At 42.7% G+C, this 12062-nt stretch overlaps 1 protein-coding gene across 2 annotated transcripts in view; it reads left to right on the top strand.

Annotated features, from left to right (window-relative positions):
- LOC117527533 (ferritin, middle subunit-like) overlaps positions 1-12062 on the top strand; it is a 50346-nt gene that overhangs the window by 11396 nt on the left and 26888 nt on the right. The window contains exon 2 of one of the 2 annotated variants that reach the window (XM_034189927.1): positions 6620-6625. The exons of the other annotated variant lie outside the window; for it this stretch is intronic. The gene's annotated coding sequence lies outside the window, so the exon portion shown is untranslated. The remainder of the gene's footprint in view (positions 1-6619; positions 6626-12062) is intronic. 2 annotated transcript variants of the gene reach the window in all.

The following is a 12062-nucleotide window of genomic DNA, read 5'->3' as shown; positions in this document are numbered from 1 at the left end:
TCCGGACCAGAGCTGAACTGGATCCACGAAAGACCAACCGTTTACAGCCCATATCTGGCACAGATCTGGGACAGATGTGGTTAGCACCATGGCAGGAACATGGGATTAGCATAACGATAAGCAATTGCATCTGCACTTGGCAGAAACTATCCATTAGCGGTTATAAACTCAGGGTTGTGAAAACTCCACGGATCATGGGGGGGTGTTAGTGTGTACTCTGTAATCGTGATCATCACTGGGGTTTTTTTATATGTTTATCGCAAAGCGGTTTGTTTCTTTAGGACAGTCAAGTTTTATAAGTCCACGGACACTGATCTGTGTGTTACAGATACAAATCAGTTTCCTTGGATCCACGGAACTTACACCTGTAAAACTTATTCTGCCACGGTGCTGTGATGCGGTCCACATCTGTCCCAGATCTGTGCCAGATATGGGCTGTAAATGGTTGGCCTTTTGTGGATCCAGTTCAGCTCTGGTCCGGATCTGTTCCAGAACTGTAAAGTGGAGCCGTGCCGGATCTGGGCCAGGGTGCAAAAATTGTCTGGACCGGATCTGTTTTCAGGATTGGTACCAGATGTTGGACTACATCCGGCCCGGATCTATTTGCTGTCTGGGACAAGAGGAGCATTTCGACAATCAATTTCCACCTTTAGAGCCAGCCTGAGAAACTAAGCTAAAATTGAGCTCACAGCGATGCCAGCTGCTAGCCAGCCTGAGAAATCAATAGTCGAGTTCTGCACCGAGTGCCGACCACTAGACAACCTGTTAAACCATAAGCCAAAGTCAGCACAGTAATGCCGGCCACTAAACAGCCAAAGAAACCTATAGTTGGGCTGTCCAGATCGACGCCGGCCACTAAACAGTTCGAGAAACTTGTAGTCCAGTTTGGCACAGTGAAGATGGCCATGAAACAGTCTGTGAAACCTGCCCAGGTCAAGGTCAGGACAGCAGTGATGACCTCTGAAGACCTGTAAGATGCTCACCAGGAGTTGGCGAAAATGAAAAAGGAGCAACATGTCTGATGGAGGAGTTGGAAGCTCTGAAAATGAATTTCAAGAATGAGCTGGCAGCTATCACAAAAAAAAACAAAAAAAAAACGAGAAAGAGCTGCATGCCATGGAGGCAATCTGTCTCATAAAGCTGGAAGACCAGAAGACCAACGCTGGAGAAGAACAGAAAAAGCAAGAAGAGCAATTTCAAAGAAAACTGGAAGCTCAAACCAGTTATGCCAAAACAAGGAGCTCAATGCAATGGAAGCAAACTTGTTGTATGGCTGGCGTGCCTGGCTGCCTTTTGTTTCTGTCTTCTGTTCTGTCTTTTGTTTTTCCTTCAAGGTGGCATGCGTTCAGGACTGAGTGGCTGTGTGGCTGAGTTATCAGGACCTCACCCTGATCACCTGAAGCTTGTCATGTGCAGCTCGTCAGGACTCACAGCTGTGTTGCATCTTTATGGATTGGAGCATCGTTGCATTTAAGTCTGGAGTACACAGTGTGTATTGGCCAGAGACTCGACCTTGTGACCAGACGGGTGAGATCGTCGTCTAGAGAGCCATCTCATCATCATGGATGCAGAGACCGTACCAGGTTTGATGCCATGGTCTGTGAAAGAGGAGGGGGTGAGGTCTCACGCTCGTCAGCACACTTCCTGAGGTACTTTAGGTTTTGTGACTAACATGAGTACAGTCAGTGAATGTGGTGTCCCTCACACCTTATTATATTGAGCTGTTATGTTAGTCGTCTAATCAGCTTCCACTGCAGTGGAGAATTGAACTGGGTGTTCCATGCCTGCAGGGTGGGAAGCTGATTGGTGATTAAGCCAGGAAGTGTTTGCTGTTTATGTACACCTTTGAGTGGTCTTTCTGTGTGTGGAGTGGTGGACTCACATGATGGTTTCTTCTTTCACAGACTCGGTTGGTCGCGGCCACCTGGGGGGTGTCGGCGAGGTCCTTGGGTCCGAACTGTTCTGGCTCCGGACCGTTTGTGCTGCTGGGAGCGCACCGCTATTCCACCTCGCAGACCGCGCACTCATTCGTTGTTATTCTGCACATCACTGTTATGTTTATTAAATTCTGTTATCCTTTGTACCGTGCTCTGCTTATTTTATACTGGGTCTTACTTCAAACGCTGGTCGGTCCTCCACCCGCGTCCGACACATAACAGTAGTCTCTGGCCAATACATCACGGACCCAGCAGTAGCAGAGGCGGTACTGTGCCGGGAAGGCGGCAGCAGACGTCAGAAGTTATCCGGATCAGTTGCGGGTGCTCTCCGCCCGGATGGTGCGTGTCGGAAAACCCATTATTGAATAGTGATTTGAGCTCTCTTGCAGCCGTGTTCCTGTGGTGTTACCTTATCCGTGGGTTGTTGTGGAGTGTGAATAGCGACGGCTTCGTGTCACACTCCGAACGGATAAGAGGTAAAACGGGAGCTGCATGAGTGTGTCTTTAATGGGTGAACGCGCACGGCGGAGTTCTGTGGCACAGGTCGCTGTGCTTTCTGTGTTACAGTTGTAGCCCCATTTCCCCGGGTGAAGATAACTACTGCGTCTGTTGTGTCAGCTCCGGCGTAATTTAGTTGAAGCACATTGTGGTTGTGTGTTACACGTAGCTGCGCACAGGGAAAGCAGCATGAGTTGTTTTCTCGGTTACCAAAGGGGTTTTTTATTTTTAGCACTTTGGCTCCCTCTGTTGGTGACTGAGTCACATTACCGTCATAGCTCTTGAGGTGGAACAGGTGTGTTCCATTTGTTTGAGCTTGACGGTATAAATCACTTATTAGTTTTGTGTTGGTTCATTTTTTGTGGGTGTTTTTTGAGTTGGTTTTTGTGTGGGATGTTTTACACCATTAGTGTTCTGGGGTCGTGACCCTGCAGGCTGTCTGGAGTATGGACAGGACTCAGGTGACCTTATGTTAGTCTGTTAGTCTTTCTTTTTATTTCTTTTGGTTTCACCTCCCAGGGTTTGATGGGACGGTCCTCTGGGGGGTGATGGGGGGGGGGGGGGGTAATTGGGTTGTTTTTTCTTTTTTCTTTTTTTTTGTTTTTGTTGTGCCCTCTCTTCTCCTCTGGCTCCAGCCGTGTGAGCCGTAGGTTGTCGGCGTTGCTGGAGTGGTGCAGTTTGGTTATGCTGGGCGTTTCCCAGGTAACCTCTGCACCCGGGAGGGGGGGGGTTCGGGGTGTTGTTTTTTTTTTTTTTTTGTTGATTCCCTGTTCCACCTCCGGCTTCAGCGCGCCTTTGAGCCGTATGCCATCGGTGTAGCTGAGGTTTGGTGCAGTGGAATATACCCGCAGCTGGTGGCTGGTTTGGAAGTCGGAGGGGTGGCGCCGTTTTGTGCCGTCTGCCATTACCGCTGTTCCACTCCTCCCGGTTGACTTCTGGGGTATAGTCGTGGTTGGTGACACTGGACGTACTTCCAGTTTCCACTGCGCCGAGGGGGTGGGGTTGGGGTTGTTTTGTTTGTATGTTTTTTTTTCTTTTGTTTTTCCCCCCAGTTTCCGCCCTCAGGGTGTGACTGTGGTGTCCTCTGGGGGGGAAAGGGCTGTGGGTCCATCTAGCCATAGGCGGCCGGGGCTGGGTCCATTAGTCATGAGGGGGGGCGTCTCCTGGGGTTTGATGGAAGGGTCCTCTGGGAGGCGCTGGGAGTCCCCGTGGGTGACTTTGAATCCCAGAGGGACTTCGGCTGTGGTTATTACTCCTGGAGCTGGCGGGATGTCCTCTGGGGGGTGTTGGTCCCTACATGTCGTCCGGGGGGGGGGGGGGGGGGTGTTAGTGTTTTTTGTTTGCAAACTTAAGTTTGGGTTGTGTTTTTCTTTTCTCCTCTTCCCGGGGTTTGATGGGACGGTCCTCTGGGGGGGGGGGGGGGGGGGGGTTTGGTTGTTTGTGTTTGTCTTTTTTGTTTTATGACTAATCAGACTTTAAACAAGGTTGGACAAAGGCTGACCGCACAGGTTCAAGAACTCCTGGCCACACCTGTGCAAATTGAATGACAGAAACAAAGGCAAAGATGCAGTCAGAGGAGATGACGTCAACAGTTATCAGGACCTCACCCTGATCACCTGAAGCTTGTCATGTGCAGCTTGTCAGGACTCACAGCTGTGGTGCATCTTTATGGATTGGAGCATCGTTGCATTTAAGTCTGGAGTACACAGTGTGTATTGGCCAGAGACTCGACCTTGTGACCAGACGGGTGAGATCGTCGTCTAGAGAGCCATCTCATCATCATGGATGCAGAGACCGTACCAGGTTTGATGCCATGGTCTGTGAAAGAGGAGGGGGTGAGGTCTCACGCTCGTCAGCACACTTCCTGAGGTACTTTAGGTTTTGTGACTAACATGAGTACAGTCAGTGAATGTGGTGTCCCTCACACCTTATTATATTGAGCTGTTATGTTAGTCGTCTAATCAGCTTCCACTGCAGTGGAGAATTGAACTGGGTGTTCCATGCCTGCAGGGTGGGAAGCTGATTGGTGATTAAGCCAGGAAGTGTTTGCTGTTTATGTACACCTTTGAGTGGTCTTTCTGTGTGTGGAGTGGTGGACTCACATGATGGTTTCTTCTTTCACAGACTCGGTTGGTCGCGGCCACCTGGGGGGTGTCGGCGGGGTCCTTGGGTCCGAACTGTTCTGGCTCTGGACCGTTTGTGCTGCTGGGAGCGCACTGCTATTCCACCTCGCAGACCGCGCACTCATTCATTGTTATTCTGCACATCACTGTTATGTTTATTAAATTCTGTTATCCTTTGTACCGTGCTCTGCTTATTTTATACTGGGTCTTACTTCAAACGCTGGTCGGTCCTCCGCCCGCGTCCGACACATAACAAAACTTCCACAAAGAGCTCAAAGCTCAGAAGACCATTGGCCAAAGAGAATGAATGGAAAAAGAAGCCCAATTCCAACAAAAGCTAGAAGTTCAGAGCAGGCATGACCAGAAAGTGCTGGAATCAGTGAGGGAAGAGCACAACCAAGAGTTCATAGAAAGGGAAGCACACTTCTAAAACAAGCTCAAATGGCTAACACAGAAAAAGAGCTGAAAAAACAGAACACTCAATTCCAACAAAGGCTGGAAGTGACCTTCCAAAACAGGTTTACTGCTCAGAAGACCAACATCAGAAAAGAGCTGGAGGAACAAGAAGCTCAATTCTGACGAGAGCTGGAAGCTCAGAGCGATAGTGCCCAAAAAGAGCTGGAAGTACTAAGGGAGGACTTCAACAAACAGCTCAGAGCAAAAGACGTAAGCTTCCAAAGGAGCTTAAGGGTCAGAAGACCAGAGCCAGAAATGAACTGAAAGAACAAGAGCTCCACTTCAGGCAAAAGCTGAAAGACCAGGAAGCCAGCTTTGAAAAGAAGATGGAATCCAAGACAAGTTGTTCTTGGGTTTATATTGCTGGTGGTAGTTGTGCTGTCATTAGTTTCTTGGCTGCAAAGTTTCTGATGAAATAACAAAAAGGTCTGAGAGAGAACTGGACAACTGTTGAAGTGAAGACTGCAGAAAATAAAATAAATTTTACAATAAATAATATGTGCTTGTTGTTTGGATTGTTTGCTTTTCACAGCTACTGTCAGAACTCTTAAGAATGTGGTCAAACTACACGGCATGCACAATTATTAGGCAAGTTGTGTTGCTTAACTACAACGATCATGTTCAGTGGTGTAGACTTTCTGTGATGCGTACATAGCAACTATGATAGCAGTGGTGACTGTCTGAGTGAACCTCAGGGATCTGTGCACAGACTCCACCCATTCCATATGGGGGACTCTAAAGGTTGTGAGTCTTTTGATCTCATATGTGGTTGAAAGGTTCATGTCTTTTGTGTTTGAAATGAAGGTAAAATGGTCAGTTTTAGTGTCTTTTGCATGTAAAATGCAAATTCCTTCATTACGCTGTTTTTTCTATTAATCCATTGGACGGCAGCAGTGACAACCTGGGACACACTGAAAGTCAAAGTCAGATTTCAGACTCTATTGATTTCTTTTTGGAATCTTTGAAATCAGACAAATAATTTGGTATAGTTTTCAATCTGATTGGAGCATCTTTTAATTTTTACCCCGTGTAATGTTTCTATTGACCCCTACCTGGCTGCCTACTGAAAATTCAAGTGGCCAATCGTTTTTTTTTTTTTCAAAAGAACAATGTCAAACGATCTTAAATATGATCAATCCATCTTTATTAGTTGGCTATGTACCACAGGCTTTTAAGGTGGCAGTAATTAAACCATTACTTAAAAAGCCATCACTTGACCCAGCTATCTTAGCTAATTATAGGCCAATCTCCAACCTTCCTTTTCTCTCAAAAATTCTTGAAAGGGTAGTTGTAAAACAGCTAACTGATCATCTGCAGAGGAATGGTCTATTTGAAGAGTTGCAGTCAGGTTTTAGAATTCATCATAGTACAGAAACAGCATTAGTGAAGGTTACAAATGATCTTCTTATGGCCTCAGACAGTGGACTCATCTCTGTGCTTGTTCTGTTAGACCTCAGTGCTGTTTTTGATACTGTTGACCATAAAATTTTATTACAGAGATTAGAGCATGCCATAGGTATTAAAGGCACTGCGCTGCAGTGGTTTGAATCATATTTATCTAATAGATTACAATTTGTTCATGTAAATGGGGAATCTTCTTCACAGACTAAGGTTAATTATGGAGTTCCACAAGGTTCTGTGCTAGGACCAATTTTATTCACTTTATACATGCTTCCCTTAGACAGTATTATTAGACGGCATTGCTTAAATTTTCATTGTTACGCAGATGATACCCAGCTTTATCTATCCATGAAGCCAGAGGACACACACCAATTAGCTAAACTGCAGGATTGTCTTACAGACATAAAGACATGGATGACCTCTAATTTCCTGCTTTTAAACTCAGATAAAACTGAAGTTATTGTACTTGGCCCCACAAATCTTAGAAACATGGTGTCTAACCAGATCCTTACTCTGGATGGCATTACCCTGACCTCTAGTAATACTGTGAGAAATCTTGGAGTCATTTTTGATCAGGATATGTCATTCAAAGCGCATATTAAACAAATATGTAGGACTGCTTTTTTGCATTTACGCAATATCTCTAAAATTAGAAAGGTCTTGTCTCAGAGTGATGCTGAAAAACTAATTCATGCATTTATTTCCTCTAGGCTGGACTATTGTAATTCATTATTATCAGGTTGTCCTAAAAGTTCCCTGAAAAGCCTTCAGTTAATTCAAAATGCTACAGCTAGAGTACTAACGGGGACTAGAAGGAGAGAGCATATCTCACCCATATTGGCCTCTCTTCATTGGCTTCCTGTTAATTCTAGAATAGAATTTAAAATTCTTCTTACTTATAAGGTTTTGAATAATCAGGTCCCATCTTATCTTAGGGACCTCATAGTACCATATCACCCCAATAGAGCGCTTCGCTCTCAGACTGCAGGCTTACTTGTAGTTCCTAGGGTTTGTAAGAGTAGAATGGGAGGCAGAGCCTTCAGCTTTCAGGCTCCTCTCCTGTGGAACCAGCTCCCAATTCAGATCAGGGAGACAGACACCCTCTCTACTTTTAAGATTAGGCTTAAAACTTTCCTTTTTGCTAAAGCTTATAGTTAGGGCTGGTTCAGGTGAGCCTGAACCATCCCTTAGTTATGCTGCTATAGACTTAGACTGCTGGGGGGTTCCCATGATGCACTGAGTGTTTCTTTCTCTTTTTGCTCTGTATGCACCACTCTGCATTTAATCATTAGTGATTGATCTCTGCTCCCCTCCACAGCATGTCTTTTTCCTGGTTCTCTCCCTCAGCCCCAACCAGTCCCAGCAGAAGACTGCCCCTCCCTAAGCCTGGTTCTGCTGGAGGTTTCTTCCTGTTAAAACGGAGTTTTTCCTTCCCACTGTCGCCAAGTGCTTGCTCACAGGGGGTCGTTTTGACCGTTGGGGTTTTTACGTAATTACTGTATGGCCTTGCCTTGCAATATAAAGCGCCTTGGGGCAACTGTTTGTTGCGATTTGGCGCTATATAAATAAAATTGATTGATTGAATTGATTGATTGATGAGGCGCACGCAACTTTATTCTTTGTGATTGTGTTAAAAATGCCTTCATGTGCAGCTATAAACTGCGCAAATCGCCAGATCAAAGGCTGTGGATGATCATTTCACCTATGAGTATGATTGAAATGGGAAGTAATGAAAAATAATTTGAAGAGTTCTCTCCCTTATAATAATAATAATAATAATAATAATAATAATACGTAGCTTATTAACTCAACATGTGTAGCCACATGTGTTTTGTGTTGGACAAACTATTTTAAGAATTTATTAGGTCTATTTGTGTATAGTTTTGGAGCTTTAGGTGTTGTTGCTACGAGCTTTATTACGTATATTAGGCTGAAACTCATAGAGCTGTGTGTAATAAACGTTGTCATTGCAGGGTAAAACAACTCTCCTGTAGCTAGCTAAGTGGTGTTTTATTCTTTTAGTGCAACTATTTAAAAAAAACAATCCACTATTTCTGTATTATCCATCATGAGTTTTGTTATCCATCCACTTTTGTTCATGCATGGTACCAATAGACACACACACACATATATATATATATATATATATATATATATATATATAACACTTGTATTAGCTTTGATTAAGGAATGATAATTTTTAGAATTGACTATTTGTCCCAGTGAGATATGAGTAAGTGAGAATAGAAGGGAAGAAAGTGCCAACGTAATAAAAGAAAGAAAAAAAAATCAAATAGCTAATCATGACAGGCATGGATTAGGAGAGATCAATCTTACATTATCCGAAGAACAAAAATAAATAAATGAGAGAATCAGCTCGGTTATTACTTGAAATTGTCAACGTTCTAATAAGCTGTCTTTGTGCGGTCTGCATGAGTTGGGAGTGGCAAGATGGCCACCAGTTTGCTTCAGCGGATTGTACGGAGTGTGTCTGTGGGCCAATGAGCTATCCAGTAATACATAGAGATCAGTGCAGCGGAGTGGCACAGACGCTCTGACACATTTTACCCATAGTGCTCTGCGGTTCTAAAAAAATGTGTCTTATATAACTATTCACACAATCTGCGTGCATTGGCATTTTCACTTTACTTTGTTTGAACGCAGTTTAAACCGTATGACTATAACAGGAAAAGTACAAACACAAATATTCAGTACCATAAATAAAGCGTCTTCGCATCACTGCTGCTTTAAATACTTTGTAGCAGAGTTCTGATGCTCGGTTGGTCAGATGGCAGTGACGGCACTAATGAAAGCTAAAGTCAGATACAGTACACTGTTTCACTCATTTCACTGTCACTGTCGGCCTTGACTAACCTTTTGATCAGATGTTATCTGTATTTTATGGTACAGTGTATTCTGAGAACAGTGGTTCCCATCTCTGGCTAAACCAGACTGTCGGCATCACAAGTGAGGATTAATGTGCTGATTTTGCTGTCATTTTGCTTCAAGTAATTTGACAGAATTTTAAGTAAATCAATCTATTAATGGTGGGTGTTGAGAGTAATGTTTGTGGGTTACTGCTTCCCTTTAGGCTTTAGTTTTGTTTTTTTTTGTAAGAGGAGACACTCGTGCGGAAAAGGAAGGCGGGGACCAGCCACAGACTGACCAACCAGAACGAAAAGCTGCGCTGGTCCCTCTTACCCATGGTGCTCCGCAGTTCTACAAAATGTAGTTAAGCCCTTATAAAAATAGCAACATTATGGCTGTGTTAAAAGTACTTAAGAATTTTGTCACCAAATGTTTCTGACAAACTTGAAATAAATGTTCTAAGCGTCATATGTTCATATGTTAATGTTCAACATTAATGTAAATTAATTAATTAATAATTAATGTTAATGTTTAACATATGTTCATATGTTAAGGTTCATATGTTAATGGACTTAATGATAACATGGAAGACGACATTCTCAACATGAGACAACAAAGTAGAGCTGCAACAATGTGACAATTTTGTAATCTTTGTTCTACCTTCATTAAATAATTCTCAGATGGGTAAAAGGTGTTCAAAGTTGAAAATAGTCAAATGTGAGCAAATAGCAAATCTTGACTCCAGCAAAGTCCAATGGTTTTAACTTAAGAGTACAAAAAGTGCTGTCCAGATGGAAGCCTGGGGAAAAAAATTACCCATCAGTTGAAAGGAAAGACAGGAAATGAAATACAAAGTCTTACCTGAATCCCACTTGCCATCTGTTGGTCTCAACAACTCACAATAAAAATGGCTATAATTTTAGCGTCCTTGAAATTTAAGCAATGTCTGTGCTAATATAAGCATTTGTTTTAGAAGATTTGAATGTCACCCAGCAATCATTCAACTGCCAGTCTCTAAATAAAACTGCAAAATCAATTTTGCCTCCTGAGGTACTGATATAATTGAATTATCTGGTTTAATTTGGTAGCATTTGAGTCTTGTTTGAATCGTCACATTTAATCTGGTCATAGGGACCCAAACTACATGTTACTCAGCTGTGGCTTATAAAATTCTTGACTGTAGGGAGATGTGTTGGATTTTCAGTCCTTAACTGGTTGTTTGAAAGCCAGGTGTATAATCGATGGGAAATATTTGTACTATTTTGAGAAACTTAGCACTTTCATGTGTAGTTGTCCAGGTTAACTGAGCTTTATACTGTTTATTCTTTTATCAAGGCAAAAATGCTTAGTCATTTATTTTGAATGAAGAAATAAAACAAACCTGATGCCATTACCGCTGCTCCATCAGCTCACTGTCTGATTGGCTGAATTCTCAAACAGCCCCGCCCACTTAGGTGTGGTGTATAAATACGTAGAACTGTCATTGGTGTTTTCTAGAGGTGGGCGATACTGGGAATTTTGGTATTGATCTGATACCAAGTAAATACAGGCCCAGTATCGCTGATATTGATACCGATACTGATACTTTTTCATATTTAAGCTTCATAGACCCAAAGGATCCAAAAGACCTAGGATAGAATTTTGCCAAGCATTGTATGTGACAACAAAATACTTTATCACAATCAACATTTTTGTTTAAAAAATTATCACTCAACACAACTTCAAACAAAATCTCCTGAGGTACAATACAAGGGTGCACTGGGGTAAAAACAGCAAGAATGGTAACAAAGGTCAGCATTAGTTTGTACAGGGGTCAGATGTTAAAGTTGCTCTAAATATTGTAAAATGTGATGCAAATTATTGGTTGAATTAATAGGGTTTTAAAAAGGAATAGTTTGCACTTAGTTATCATGTTACAGGGTAACATATGTCACATGTCATAGAATCCAATGGACGTCGACATTTACCTTGCAGACCAAGAATTCAACACAGTCAAAACTATTTCATTTATTAATCCTATTAGTTCAACCAATAATTTGCACCACTTTTTACCAAAATTGGAGCAACTTTAACTTTTGACCCTTGTACAAACTGAAATTGACCTTTGTCACCATTCTTGTTGTTTTTACCCCATAACTCCATAACATTCAGTCATAGATAGTCCAAACTATACCTTTTTGGTATCGTTGTGATCAGACAAATAATGTGGTATAGCTTTCAATATGATTGGAGCATTTTAAAATTTTGACCCCTGTGTAATTCTTCAATTAACCCCTACCTGGCCACCTACTGAAAATTCAAGTGGCTGCTCAGTTTTTTCAAAAGAGTAATGTCTAAGGAGTATTTGTGCCAACTTTGGTGCTTCTTTCCAGAAATGAACAATTGTTACCGTTATCTGCTCCACTACTGGGTGGCAAGAGCTAAATGCAGAAGCACCTTAGTATCCTTTGACCAAATGTTTGACAAATTCTAAATAAATATTTTGAGCTGCAGTTGTCTGCATCTATATATTTAAGTTTTCAATAGAGCATCCAGTGTAACACTCTAAGGTATTTTTAAAGACCTGCATTATTTCAATGTAGACTGGCACACAAAACTTTGTTGCCACAGGGTGGCAGTATTTCCTAATCGCTACAGTGGCCCTCGATATACAGGGCTGCCTACATTAACTTGCCTACCAATAAAATTCAACATGATGGCACGATTGCCTCACGTCAAGAAGGTTCTGGGATCACTCCCCTCCTTCCTGTGAGGACACTCCACGGATCATCTCCCTTAT

The sequence above is a fragment of the Thalassophryne amazonica genome, chromosome 16, assembly GCF_902500255.1.
Source record: "Thalassophryne amazonica chromosome 16, fThaAma1.1, whole genome shotgun sequence".
In the NCBI taxonomy this organism is placed as follows: Eukaryota; Metazoa; Chordata; class Actinopteri; order Batrachoidiformes; family Batrachoididae; genus Thalassophryne; species Thalassophryne amazonica.
Note: the sequence above shows the minus strand (reverse complement) of the source record. Positions and strands in the feature narration are given on the sequence as shown.